Source organism: Canis lupus, chromosome 27 (genome assembly GCF_048164855.1).
Source record: "Canis lupus baileyi chromosome 27, mCanLup2.hap1, whole genome shotgun sequence".
Classification (NCBI taxonomy): Eukaryota; Metazoa; Chordata; class Mammalia; order Carnivora; family Canidae; genus Canis; species Canis lupus.
This window is the reverse complement of record NC_132864.1, coordinates 37,258,469-37,272,170: the sequence shown is the minus strand read 5'-3', so window position 1 is coordinate 37,272,170 and position 13,702 is coordinate 37,258,469. Positions and strand designations below refer to the sequence as shown.

Below are 13,702 nucleotides of genomic sequence, written 5' to 3'. Positions count from 1 at the left end.
CAGGTTATAGATTTAACCATCCAAACTCCAGGTGGTTTCATTTGTTCATATTTCATAAAAGAGGAAACTTGTTTTAGTTCCGGCAGGGGGAGATGTCACTTTTGTCAGATTTTTGTGTTCTGTGTCTTGTAATTGGTAGTGAAGAACGTGCAGAATAAGTGTATTTGGAATGAAGGCTGGCTGTCTCAAAGACTGGCTCCCACCACAGATCTATAGAGTCCCTAAGTTACGTTGTTTTTTGTATTAAGAACTGTTTAAAATTACTTGTGAATCCTTCTGGGAAATATGATTCTATGGTTACTTGTAGTGAGGGCTTTTCAAACTCTGAAGATGGTATTCTTTTTTATACCGGCTTTCTTGATCTCTATATACCATAAATTTTGCTCCTTTAAAAAACCATACTGTTGAGTGAATTTTTGTATATTCAGAGTTGTGTAATCATCACAATGGTCTAATCTTAGAATATTTTCATCTCTCTAAAAGGAAACATCATACCAGTTAGCAATAACTCTAATTTTCCCTGTCTCCCAGCCCCTCAACCCCTGGCAACCACTAATCTCCTTTCTGTCTTGCTGGATTTGCTTGCTTGGGACACTTCACATCAATGGAATTATGCGACATGTGGTCCTTCGTTGACTGGCTTTTTTCACTTAAAACATGCTGTGTTAGCTGTGGGTTTTATCTGATAGAGGAAGTTACCTTCTGTTTTGCTTAGTCTTTTTTTTCAGGAATGGATGTTGGATGTTGTCCAATGTTTTTTCCTGCTTCTATTTAGATGATTGGTTTTTGTCTTTTACTTTCCTCATAATGGTGGTATATTGCATGGGTTTCTGAATATTAAACCAACCGTGGATTTCGGAGATAAATCCCACTTGGTCACGGTGTACATAAGTTTTATGTATTCCTGGATATAGCATGCTGGTAATTTATTAAGGACTTTTGCAGGTATATAATGGATACTCACTTGTCTGTAGTTTTTCTTGTGTGTGGTGTTGGTGTTGAGGGAGTACTGTCTTTACAGAATGAGGTGGAAAGTTGTTTCTCTTCTTTTGCGTGGAATAGTTTGTGAAATGTCGGTATTGATCTTTAAACATCAATCCAGAATCCACCAGGGAAGCCATCTGAGTCTAGACTTGACTTTGAGGTTAATTACCAATTCTGTTTTTTTCACATTACTTCTCAGATTTCCTGCTCCTTTTTGAGCTTGTTTGGAGACTTTGTGTCTTTATAGGAATTTTTCCATTTGCTCTGGGTTATCTCATTCATTGGGATACATTTGTTCATAGTATATTCCCTCATGACTTGCTGCATTTTGGTAAGCTTGTGCTGCTCCTGCCTTTATTCCTGATTTTAGTAGTTTGAGTCTCTTTGCTCTTGGTTAGTCTAAAAGTTTGTTACTGTCTTTGATCTTTCAAAGATCCAACTTCTGGTTTTGTTTGTTCCTATTGGCTTTTTAATTTTCTGTTTGATTTATTACTGCTGTTTCATTTATTTCTGTATTTCCTTTCTTTGGCCAGCCTTAGGTTTGGTTTGTTCTTCTTTTCTAGTATTTTCAGGTTAGAGTATTGATTTGAGGTGTTCTTTTTAAATACTGGAATTTATGTCTATAAATTTTCTTCTGTGTATTACATTAACTGCAGCCCATAAGCTTTAGTGTGTTTTCCTGTTTTCATTCATCTCAGAGTGTTTTTTTTTTTCTTTTTTTTTTTAAGATTTTATTTATTTATTCATCAGAGACACAGGCAGAGGGCCGAAGGCAGGCGCTAAACTGCTGAGCCACCCAGGGATCCCCATCTCAAAGTACTTTTCTACTTTCCCTTGTGATTTCTACCTTGAATCATTGGAGTCATTTTAGGAGCATTTGTTTTTCATATATTTGTGAATTTCCCAAATTTCCTTTAGTTTAGTTTCTTTTTTTTTTTTTTTTAAGATTTTATTCATTTATTCATAAGAGACACAGAGAGAGAGGGAGAGAGGAAGAGGCAGAGACACAGGCAGAAGGCAGGCCCCATGCAAGTCCATGGGACTCGATCTCGGGACTCCAGGATCATGCCCTGGACAGAAGGCAGGTGCCAAACTGCTGAGCCACCCAGGGATTCCCTCTTTTTTTTTTTTTTCCCCTCTTTAGTTGTTGATCTTTAATTCCAGTGTGGTTTGAAAACATAGTTTGTATGATTTCAAACCTTTTTTTGTTTTTAAAGATTTTGTTTATTTATTAATGAGAGACACAGAGAGAGAGAGAGGCAGAGACACAGGCAGAGGGAGAAACAGGCTCCATGCAGGGAGCCCAACGTGGGACTCGATCCCAGGTCTCCAGGATCATACCCTGGGCTGCAGGCGGCGCTAAACCGCTGCGCCAGGGCTGCCCGATTTCAAACCTTTTAAGTCCTTTTAAGTTCACTGAGACTTGTCTGATGACCTGTCTGCCCTGGAGAATGTTACATGTGTGCATGAGGTGAGTGTACTTCCTGCTGTTACTGGGTGAAGCAGATGTCAGTTAGATCTAGTTGATGTATGGTGTTTGGTCTACATCTTTATTGGTCTTCTGCCTAGTTCTTCTGTGGTGTTTTTTGTTTTTTGTTTTTTTCTAGAGAAAGAGAGCGTGTGTGTGCCCATGGTGGGGGGGGCTGGGGGCAGAAGGAAAGAGAATCCTAAGCAGGCTCCACACCCAGCTCACTTGATCTCACGACCCTGAGATTACAACCTGAGCCGAATTCAAGAGTCAGATGCCACCCAGGTGCCTTGTCTTCCCTGTTACTGAGAGTGGGTATTGGAGTCTCCAACTGTTACTCTTGAATTATTTCTCCCTTCAGTTCTGTCCATTTTTGTTTCATGTATTTTGGGGTTGTTAGGTACATATATGTTTGTGGTATTGCGATATAATAAGAAATGTGTGGTCTTTGTTCTTGGTTCCTGGTACAGAGCATCTACAATATATTAGTATTTGCTTTTTGTTCCTAGTGTTTGTTATTGTTGTTGTTGTTTAGATTTTATTCATTTATTCATGAGAGACACAGAGAAAGAAGCAGGCTCCCCACAGGGAGTCTGATGTGGGAGTTGATCCCGGACACAGGATCATGCCCTGAGCCAAATGCAGATAGACGCTCAAGCACTGAGCCACCCAGGTATCCCTGGCCCTAATTCTTTAAAAAGCTGCAGGCTGATAAAGTAAATGGAAGGGTTTTTTAAAAAGATTTTATTTATTTATTTGAAAGAAAGAGAGCAGAGTTGGGGGAGAGGCAGAAGGAGAGGGAGAAGCAGACTCCTTGCTGAGCATGGAGCCCAACATTGGGCTGGATCCCAGGACTCAGAGATCATGACCTGAGCTGAAAGATGCTTCACTGACTGAGCCATCCAAGCATCTGGAATGTCTTGTTATTTTTAACACACTCCTTTCTTTCCTCCTCCTTCTTCTTAATTTTATGTATTTAGTTAATCTCTATACCCAGTGTGGGGCTCAAACACAAGACCCCAAGATCAAAAGTTGCATGTTCCACCAACTTAGCCAGCCAGGCCCCCTTCACACATGCCTTTCAGCCACACCTGAGTTTAGGATAATGAAGTGACTTTGGACCATCCCTTTGAATGGGAGCTGGTTGCCCATGGAATTTACCATAAAATTAGAGGGTTAGAGGTTTCAGGATGCTGCCACCACCACCACCACCACCACTTCCCCCTAACCCCCATATGTGTGGTGGGGAGGGCACTGGAGATTGAGCTAATCGCTAATGGCCAATTATGTAATCAGTTATGGCTGTGTAGTGAAGCCTTCATAAAAAAACAACCCTAACTGTGAAGGGGTTCGGAGAGCTTCTGAGTTGGTGAACACATTGAGGTGCTAAAAAAGATAGCATACTCAGGGAAGGCACGGAAGCTCTGTACCCCTTCCTTTATACTTCACCGTATTTATCTTTTTAATCTGGCTGTTTCTGAGTTATATCCTTTTGTGATAAACTGGTACTCCAGTAAATAAACTGTTGTCCTTGAGCTCTGTGAGCTGTTGTGGGAAATTATTGAAGCCGAGGTAGGTTTGGGAACCGCCGTTGTACAGCTGCTGTACAATGAAACACAGGAGAGGATGCCTGGGTGGCTCAGCAGTTCAGTGTCTACCTTCAGCTCAGGACATCATCCCAGGGTCTGGAGATCAAGTCCCACATTGGGCTCCCAGCGAGGAACCTGCTTCTCCCTCTATCTCTGCCAATCTCTCTGTGTCTCTCAGTAAATAAATTTTTTAAATCTTTTAAAAAAAAATAAAAGACACAAACATAAGCGACAACCTGGACTTGAAGTTATTTAGCATCAGGTGGTGGCAGCAGTCTTGTGGGACTGAGCCCTTGAGTCTGCTCCAACTCCTGGCAGTTACTGTTTAGAACTGCTTGTGGAAGCTCACACATTTGGTGTCACAAATGTTGAAACTAGAAGTCAGTTTTTTGTTGTTGTAGTTGTTAAAGATTTTATTTATTTATTCATGAGAGAGAGAGAGAGAGAGAGAGAGAGAGGCAGAGACACAGGTAGAGGGAGAAGCAGGCTCCACGCAGGGAGCCTGACGTATGATCCCGGGTCTCCAGGGTCATGCCCTGGGCTGAAGGTGGTGCTAAACCGCTGAGCAACCCGGGCTGCCCCAGAAGTCAGTTCTGTTTAATGTTCATATAGTTAGGTCATTTTGATGGATAGACCCTTTATTATTATTAAATATCCTTTATAGTAACATTTTTTGTTTTAAAGTCAGTTTTGTCTGATATAGTCACTCAAACTCTCTTATTCTTTGCCATGTCTTTCCTTGTTTTTTACTTTTAGCCTAATAGTGACTTTGAATCTAAATCATGTCTTTTATAGGCAGCATATAATTGAGTTTTGTTTTTATCCTCTGTCAATCTCTGCCTTTTGAGCAGAGGGCTTAGGCAATTTTTTTAAAAAAGATTGCATTTTATTTTATTTTTAAAGATTTTATTCATGAGAAACACAGAGAGGCAGGAACATAGGCAGAGGGAGAAGGAGAAGCAGGCTGCATGCAGGAAGCCTGATGTGGGCCTCGATCCCACGACTCTGGGGTCACACCCTGAGCCAAAAGCAGATGCTCAACTGCTGAGCCACCCAGATGTGTCTTTAAAGATTTGTTTGAGAGACGGTATGAAGGAGAGTGGGGGGAGCGGCAGAAGGAAGGAATCCCCACACACACTTCCCCACTGAGCCCGGACCTGCCCTGCTGGATCCCACCATCCATGAGACCATGACCTGAGCCAAAACCGAGTCAGATGCTTAACCAGTTGAGCCACCCTGGTGTCCCTAAAGATTTTATTTTTAAGTACTCTCTGCACCCAGTGTGGAGCTCGAACTCAACAATCCTGAGATCAGGAGTTGCCTGCTCCACTGATTGAGCCAGGCAGGCATCCTTTTGAATTCAGTTTATCAACTTTTTTTTTTTCCAGGAGGGTTGGGGTGCTTAGTCCATTGAAATGTAATTTCTGGGCAGCCTGGGTGGCTCAGCAGTTTAGCGCCGCCTTCAGCCCAGGGCATGATCCTGGAGACAGGGGATCGAGTCCCAGTGTCCCCACGTCGGGCTCCCTGCATGGAGCTACCATTACCTTTTGTAATATCCTCAATTTGTTAACAAATTGTTTTTTCCCCTTTTATTCTTCTTTCTGGGCCTCCCATTATTATGTAAGGTGATACATTCCCATGGTATCCCACAGGTCTCATAGACACGTAGACCTCATAGACACTGGCCTGTTTTGTTTTTTTGTTGATGTTTTTTTAAAATATTTTTCAGGGGATCCCTGGGTGGTGCAGCGGTTTGGCGCCTGCCTTTGGCCCAGGGCGCGATCCTGGAGACCCGGGATCGAATCCCACGTCGGGCTCCCGGTGCATGGAGCCTGCTTCTCCCTCTGCCTGTGTCTCTGCCCCTCTCTCTCTCTCTCTCTCTCTCTCTCTGTGACTATCATAAATTAAAAAAAAAAAAAAAAAAAAAATATTTTTCAGACTGGGTATTTTTGATTTGCCTGTCTTCCCCCCTCCCCGCTACCCCCCCTCCCCCAAGTAGGCTCTGTGTCTAGAGTAAAGCCTAATAAATTTGGGGCTTGAACTCACCACTCTGAGATCAAGAGTCAGAAGCTCAACCAATTGAGCCACCCAGGCATCCCTTCAATTTGCCTAAGTTTGCTGATCTTTCTTCTGACTGTTTGAATCTACTTTTGAACCCTCTGGTGAATTTTTAATAGTTTTTATGTCTTTATTGATGTTCTGTTTGGTGAGATATTGTTCTTGTGCTTTCTTTTAATTCTTTCGACGTGATGTTCTGTTTGTTTCTTTAGTTCTTTGAGCATATTTATTATAGTGGATTTAAAGTCTTAGTAAGTCCAGTTTCCTCAGGGATGGTTTGTATTGACTGCTTTTCCCTATCTTGTAGGGCATATACATTTGTGTTTCATTTCATGTCTCATAAATTCTTTTGTTGAAACCTAGACATTTTAAATAATGTGGCAACTGTGGATAACAGGTTATCTCCCTTTCCCAAGACTTGTTGGCTTTGCTATTTTTGTTGCTGTCTATTTAGTGATTTTGTTAGTTTGCTAGGACTGGCATAATGGCTATCACAACCTGGGTGATCTAAACAACAGAATTTTTTGGCCTCATGATTCTGGAGGCTAGATGTCTAAAATCAAAGTTGTAAATAGGTTTGGTTCTTTCTGGGGCTGGGAGGAAAGGAAGTCTTTTAGGCCTCTCTCTGTCATTTGGAGATAGCTGTTGGAGATAACTGGTTTTGTCTCTGTGTTTCCAGATCTCCTCTTTATGAGAATAGTAGTCAGATTAGGGCCTACCCTAATGACCTAATTTTAACTTGATTGTCTCTGTAAGGAGCCTGTCTGCAAAAAACGTCACATAATGACGTACTGGGAATTAGAATTTCAACATATGAATTTGTTGGAGGGACATATTTCAACCCATAGCAGTGACTCTCCTAGACTATTCTGTGAAATCCAGATCAGAGATTTCCTGACCTAAACCAATATGTCGCCTAGCCTTTTCCAGTGGCCTCTTTATACATGTTGGGGGTGCAGTCACCTTTAGCGCTCTAGTAGTGGACAGCTATATTTTAGCCTTTATTTCCCACTTGCACAGAGCTTCTGAGTCAATCGTGTGAGAGATTTGGGCCTTCTTGGGTCTTTCCTGGGCATGCATGTGGCCATCTAGATCCCCAGATAAGTTGGAGCTTTTCAGTGTCCTTTATGGGCATCACGTTCTCTAGCTTTCCCCATTTATGTTTTCTGACCTGCCTCTTGCCTACCAGCTGGTATTCCAGCCTCAGGCAATTGCAATATGAAACAGTTGCCACTGATTATTTTTGACAAATTTCCTGGGGAATTGGGCTGTTCTGAGTGAGCTCTGAGTTGGGTCATGCAAAGGCAAGTTTTAAAATGGGGCTTTTCAGGTATGTCTGGGTAGCTCATTTGGTTGGATGTCTGCCTTCGGCTCAAGTCATGATCCCAGGGGCCTGGGATTGAGCCCCATGTCAGGCTCCCTGCTCAGCAGGGAGTCCACTTCTCCTCCTTCTTCTGCTCCTGACCCCCCTCATGCTTGTTCTCTTGAATTCTCTTTCTCAAATAAATAAATAAAACCTTAATAAAAAAAAAAATGGGACTTTTCTATAGAGCTGCCAGCGCCTGGGCCAGATAGCAATGGTTCTTTGGGGTTGGGTTGTTGGGGAACCTTCGTGCCTTTTTCAGTGGCTGTGAGGCTGCGGGTTCCTCAGGCTACCACAGAGCTGGGAAGAGGAGATAGGAATGGGTCAAGTTAAAATGCTACAAAGCTCATTGACTTGCCAAGATTCAGCCATTTTTTTTGAATAAATGCTTCTCAGATTGCCTTTTAATTTCCAGAATTTTGAAAAACTTGATTCTGACAATTTAGTCAGCATTCTTGTTGATTCTATGGAGGAACAAATTTTAGAGGTCCCTTATCCTGCCCCTCTGTAAGTGCTTCAGGATGCATTAAAATTTTTTTCTAATCTTTTTAGACAGATGCTGTTATAAAATATGGTAAAGTGCCCATCACAGTGTTTTTTTTTTTTTTTTTTTTTTTTTTTTTTTTTTAAATTTTTATTTATTTATGATAGTCACAGAGAGAGAGAGAGAGAGAGGCAGAGACACAGGCAGAGGGAGAAGCAGGCTCCATGCACCGGGAGCCCGACGTGGGATTCGATCCTGGGTCTCCAGGATCGCGCCCTGGGCCAAAGGCAGGCGCCAAACCGCTGCGCCACCCAGGGATCCCTCCATCACAGTGTTAAATGTGTTCCGTGCTTCATTGTTGTAGATGAGCAACAGGTCACAAAGCCCATTCAGCAGACATAATCTCAAAAGGATTAGCTCCTCCAGGAAAAATCACATTTTCAGCCTAATTTCTAAATAACCCAACTGTGAACAGTGGTGTTCAGGGAGGCTTCCAAGGCATTTTGGAGAACCTTTTACCGAGACCCCTCCTCACAGCCTGCCAGGGCCCTTAGGGTCTGTTGTCGTGCTAGATGATACGTGGGCTCTGTTGGTTGCACTGCACTGTCCTCTGATACAAGGTAGCAGAAGCTGGAAGGGTAACTGTGGTTCTGGTGCAGGGAGTCCACCTGTCCTGGGCCGAGGCTGCCTTTTAGGAGGATGGAATTTTGCTTTATCCCAGCAGCTGATCTGAGCAGGCTTTGCTGTTGATCCCTGGTCGGGAGGGGGACAGGGGTGTGGGGACAAGGTGTCTGACCAGTCTCAGCTTACCGGACCCACACCCCCTCACCTGTGGCTATTATTGGCTTGAGAAAGTTTTGACATGTTGAGATAATAGTAAATTCTCCAGGGTTAGTAGAACAGCAAGGGTTAGGAATGCCTTCCCTTGGCTTCAAGATAACATCCAAGACAGTCTCTATTTAGTGTTTTGGCTTCTAAGGTACCAGCATCTTGTTTGTTTGGTGGTTGCATCAATAAGCAGTTCAGTCCAGTTTTTAATCTAGAAGTCTCTGCTTGCTCTGTCTATGGTTACTTTAGTGTTTGGCACCATTGTATTTCCCTAAGCGGGGACCACCCAGTTTCATTCTGGTCAGCACGAGGACCCAGGGGTGCGTTCCATGCTCTCCCACCCTTGACAGGACATGTGTGTTGCAGAGTGGCCTGTTGCTCCAGTTCCCTGCTCTGTCCTAGCTGCCCTTTGTAGTCCTTCCACCTGCATTGTGGCCTCCTCATATGTGGCCATGCAGTGAGATGTGCACCTGGAGGGCTTCAGCCTTGCCCCAGACTGTACCACCAACCCTGTCACTGCCTCACACTTGGTGATCAGAGGACACTTGGTGATTAGAGGCTGGTAGTTCCCTCATTTGTTGGAGGCGCATGGTTTTGATGATGACCGGTTGGCAGTCTTTGTGCTTGGTTCTTTCATCGTCCGCCTTTCTTCCTGCCCTGAATCTGCGAGGTCACTGGGGCTACAGCCTCTTCCTTGGAGCCTTTCCCATCTGGGCCTCTAATGAGGCATTTGCCTTAGGCATCTGCCATGACAAATGCTGTGGGTTTCTGGAATTTGTGCCTCAGGTTGTACTGAATAGTAGTTAAAATTCAAGTTCTGGCCATGTACTCTGGGGCTCTTCTGAAAAGTGAGGGATCTTTCCAGAAATGATCTCAGAATGTAGCCTGAGAAAGAATTTCCCAGGTGGAGGAGGCCACATGGGCAGCTTGGAAATCCCAGGTAAAAGTTCCCTCGTACATATAAGGGGCTTTTCAGTGCTGGTTCTCCAGTTCTCTAACACTAGTGAGGTATCTACAACTCTTCTCAGTTCTCACAATGTCTACGTGGCACTGGCTTAGTCCCACAAGACTGCCCACACTTCACATTCCAGCCACAGATGGGGTGTCCAGGCCACCCACATTAGCCAGCCTACTGCAGATTCAGGGGTTCCCATGATTTCCCTCAGGCTCATTAATTTGCTTAAACTAGAACTTTTTTATTTATTTTATTTTTTTATTTTTATTTATTTTTTTATTTTATTTATGATAGTCATACAGAGAGAGAGAGAGAGAGAGAGAGAGAGGCAGAGACATAGGCAGAGGGAGAAGCAGGCTCCATGCACCGGGAACCTGACGTGGGATTCGATCCTGGGTCTCCAGGATCATGCCCTGGGCCAAAGGCAGGCGCCAAACCGCTGTGCCACCCAGGGATCCCAAACTAGAACTTTTTTAGAATTTGCTCTCAGAACTCAGGGAAACACCTTATGTTTACTGGTTTATTATAAAGGATACAAATGGACAGTCAGATGAACAAGTCCTTAATTGTGTTTGGTCTTTCTAATGACCAGTCCCATCATAAAGGTCCCATCCTGAAACTACCAGGGTTCCCCACATGCCCCTGCCCCTAGCCTTCTCATTGCCATAAACTCAGGTGAGGTCCAGAGGCTCTCTTAAATAACCAGAGCTACTCTTGTCATTCAGGAAATTCTAAAGGTTTTAGGAGCTCCATGCCAGGAACGCAATACAAGTACCAAGTAAGAGTCCAATGACCCAAAAATGTCCTCATCCTCTTTTTTCTCACTTGGAATTTAATTGTATATGTGCACGTATACACACACATTGTCTTTTTCCCTTGTTTAAAATTTTTATTTTTTTTATTTATTTATTTATTTTTTTTTATTTATGATAGTCACACAGAGAGAGAGAGAGGCAGAGACATAGGCAGAGGGAGAAGCAGGCTCCATGCACCAGGAGCCTGATGTGGGATTCGATCCCAGGTCTCCAGGATCACGCCCTGGGCCAAAGGCAGGTGCTAAACCGCTGCGCCACCCAGGGATCCCTTGTTTAAAATTTTTAAAGATTTTATTTATCTATTCACGAGAGACACAGCTGCAGAGACACAGGTGGAGGGAGAAGCAGGCTCCATGCAGGGAGCCTGATGTGGGACTTGATCCTGGGATCACACCCTGAGCCAAAGGCAGACACTCAACCGCTGAGCCACTCAGGTGTCCCCCTTGTTTTAAAATTTGTCAGAGAAAAAAATAGCTTCTCTGTCAGGTTGGATGAGTTACAGCAGCACAATCCTGACTGAAACGAATTGCTGTCTTGCTCCTAAAGAATTGTGACAGTGTTTGTATCACACTCTTCTGAGTAGCTCAGCAGGTGGTGACTTATCTCCCCCATGATGCTTCTCTGGAGGTGGGGGCAGCTTTTCCTTCTTGTGTGAGCTCCAGGTGTGGATGCTGGTTCTTTGGGAGTTCTTGCTGTGCACTGCTGTCCTTGAGACACAGTGACACAACGTCCATGCACAGTGGTGGCATGAATATAGAATGTCTGGAGTTTGAGAGCTGCCATGGAAGCAGAGGCTCAGGGCAAGGCGTGTTTGGTATTCATTGAAAAGGCAAAAGCAGGTGACCAGAACTGGCACCATGCCTCTTTATAAGACCTGGGGTGATTTCTTCTCAGTATGTTATTGCTTTTCAGATAGCTGTTGGAGGTGGTTGGTTCATGGTTATTCTAGAATTTACTTGTGAGTGATCTGTTGTTTTTGCCTTTTTGTTTTTTTCCCCAATTTATTTTTTAATTTATAGAGAGTTACAGGTACTTTTTAGAGGAGTTTTGAAACGTGTATAGTTTTGTTACGTAACCCACAGTACAGTCAAGCAGAACATTTTCAGATCTTCTCCCATCCCAGTTCTCTCTTTTCACCTGGTAGACGCTGAGCTGCCTCCCTAGGTTAGCCAGTTCCCAAATGTCTTAACAGTGGAGTTACAGGGCAGATGGCCTTAGAACCAGGCTCCAACTCAGTGATGCACCAACTGTTTTGGTGCCTGTGTCAGTGTTTGGGTCATTTTTGCTGCTGAGCATGCCCACCACAGGGCAGTGCTGGGTGTGTTCTTCCTTCTTGACTGAGGAGTGTTGAATGCATTTCTAGTTTTGGGTGGTTAGCACTTGTTTGCTATGAGGCTGTCCAGGTTTCCATGTGAGCATAGATAAGCACCCAGAATGGCTTTGCTGGGCTATTCGGTAGCTGTGTGTTCAACTGGATGCCTTTACACATCTGTAGGGAGCAGCATGTATGTGTGGGTCTGTCTCTGTGCTCAGTTCTGCCTCCTTGATCTGTGTCCTTTCACCAATGCCACATCTTCTTGAGGACATAATTTTTTTTTTTTTTTTTTTTTTTAAGATTGGTTTATTTAAGAGAGAGCAAGCCAGTGAGTGTGGTGGGGCAGAGGGAGAGAATCCCAAGCAGATTCCATTGAGTGTGTAGCCTTGTGTGGGCTCGATCTCAAGACCCTGAGATCATAAACCCAAGAGTCAAACGCTTAACCAATTGTGCCACCCAGGTGGCCCCGATGACATGAAATCTTGAAATCAGATAGTGTAAACCCTCTAACTTTGTTCTTTTTCAAAACTACTTTTCGGTTATTCATGTTGCTTTGCCCTTCCATACAGAAACAGTATGTCAGTATGGAAAGTTCTGTTGAGATTCTGATTGGAATTGTGTTACATCTGTAGATAAATTCGGGGAAGATGGACTTCTAACAGTATTGCATCTTTCAGCTCACAAGCCCGGTATGTCTCCCCATTTTAAAAAAAATGTCTCCCTAATTTATTCATTCATGAAAGACACACAGAGAGAGGTAGAGATATAGGCAGAGGGAGAAGCAAGCTCCCTGTGGGGAGCCTGATGCGGGACTCGATCCCAGTACCCCGGGATCACGCCCTGGTCCAAAGCAGACACTCAACCACTAAGCCACCCAGGCGTCCCTGTCTCCCCATTTATTGAGGTTTTCTTTCATGTCTTGTATTGCTGCTTGGTCATTTCCAGTGTGTAGATCCTGCACTCATTTTCTTAGATTTAGATGTAAGTATTTCCATACAGGTTTTGGAGCTATTGTGGGAAGCACTTTAGTTTCAGTCTTGACTGTGGATTGCTAATATAGAGAGATGGAATGTTCTGTCTGTATGTTGACTGTGTGTCTTGCAGCTTTGCAAACTGTGTTACTAGTTAATAGCCAGTAGTTTTTCTGGAGATTTCTTTGGAATTTCTGTGTACAGACCAGGTTGACTATGATTAAAGATGGTTAGGTTTCTTCCTTTCCAATCTAGATGCCTTTTATTTCTTTTTCTTGGATGATGCTCTTACTGCAAGCTCCATTACACATTGAGCAGCATTGGGGAGAGTAGACATCCTAGTCTTGTTCCTGATCTTTGGCAGGAAGCACCCAGCCTCTGACCACTGAGTGTGAAGTCAGTTGTTGGTTTTTTGTCAGTACCTCTTAGGTCAAGGAAAGGTTCTTCTTCTGTTCTTGGTTTGTTGAGAGTTTTTATCATGGAAAGGGTGTTGCACTTTGTCAAGTGTATCTGTATCTCTTGATATGATAAGGCTTTTTCAAACTTTTAAGTTGTTGATAATGAATTATGTTAATTGGTTTTTAAAAACTGCATTTCTGGGGTAAGTCTTCCTTGGGGACAGCATATTTATGTATTGCTGGTTGTGAATTGCTAATATCATTGAGGATTTTGACACCTGTGTTCAAGGGAAATCAGTTTGTTGTTTTCTTTTTGTCTGATATTAATAATGTGTTGCTACTAACATCATAAGATAAATTGGCAATGGTCTCTTCTTGAGGTTTTTGAAAGATTCTCTAGAAGTGGTGTCATTTTTTCCCCCCTTAAATGGTTGGCAGTTATCACCAATGAGGCAGGTCATCTGCACGTGGAGT

General features: G+C 43.4%; 1 protein-coding gene across 3 annotated transcripts in view; it reads left to right on the top strand.

Moving 5' to 3' along the window:
- Positions 1-13,702, top strand: part of DGCR8 (DGCR8 microprocessor complex subunit) — a 36,605-nt gene that overhangs the window by 15,347 nt on the left and 7,556 nt on the right. The gene's annotated exons all lie outside the window — the stretch shown is intronic.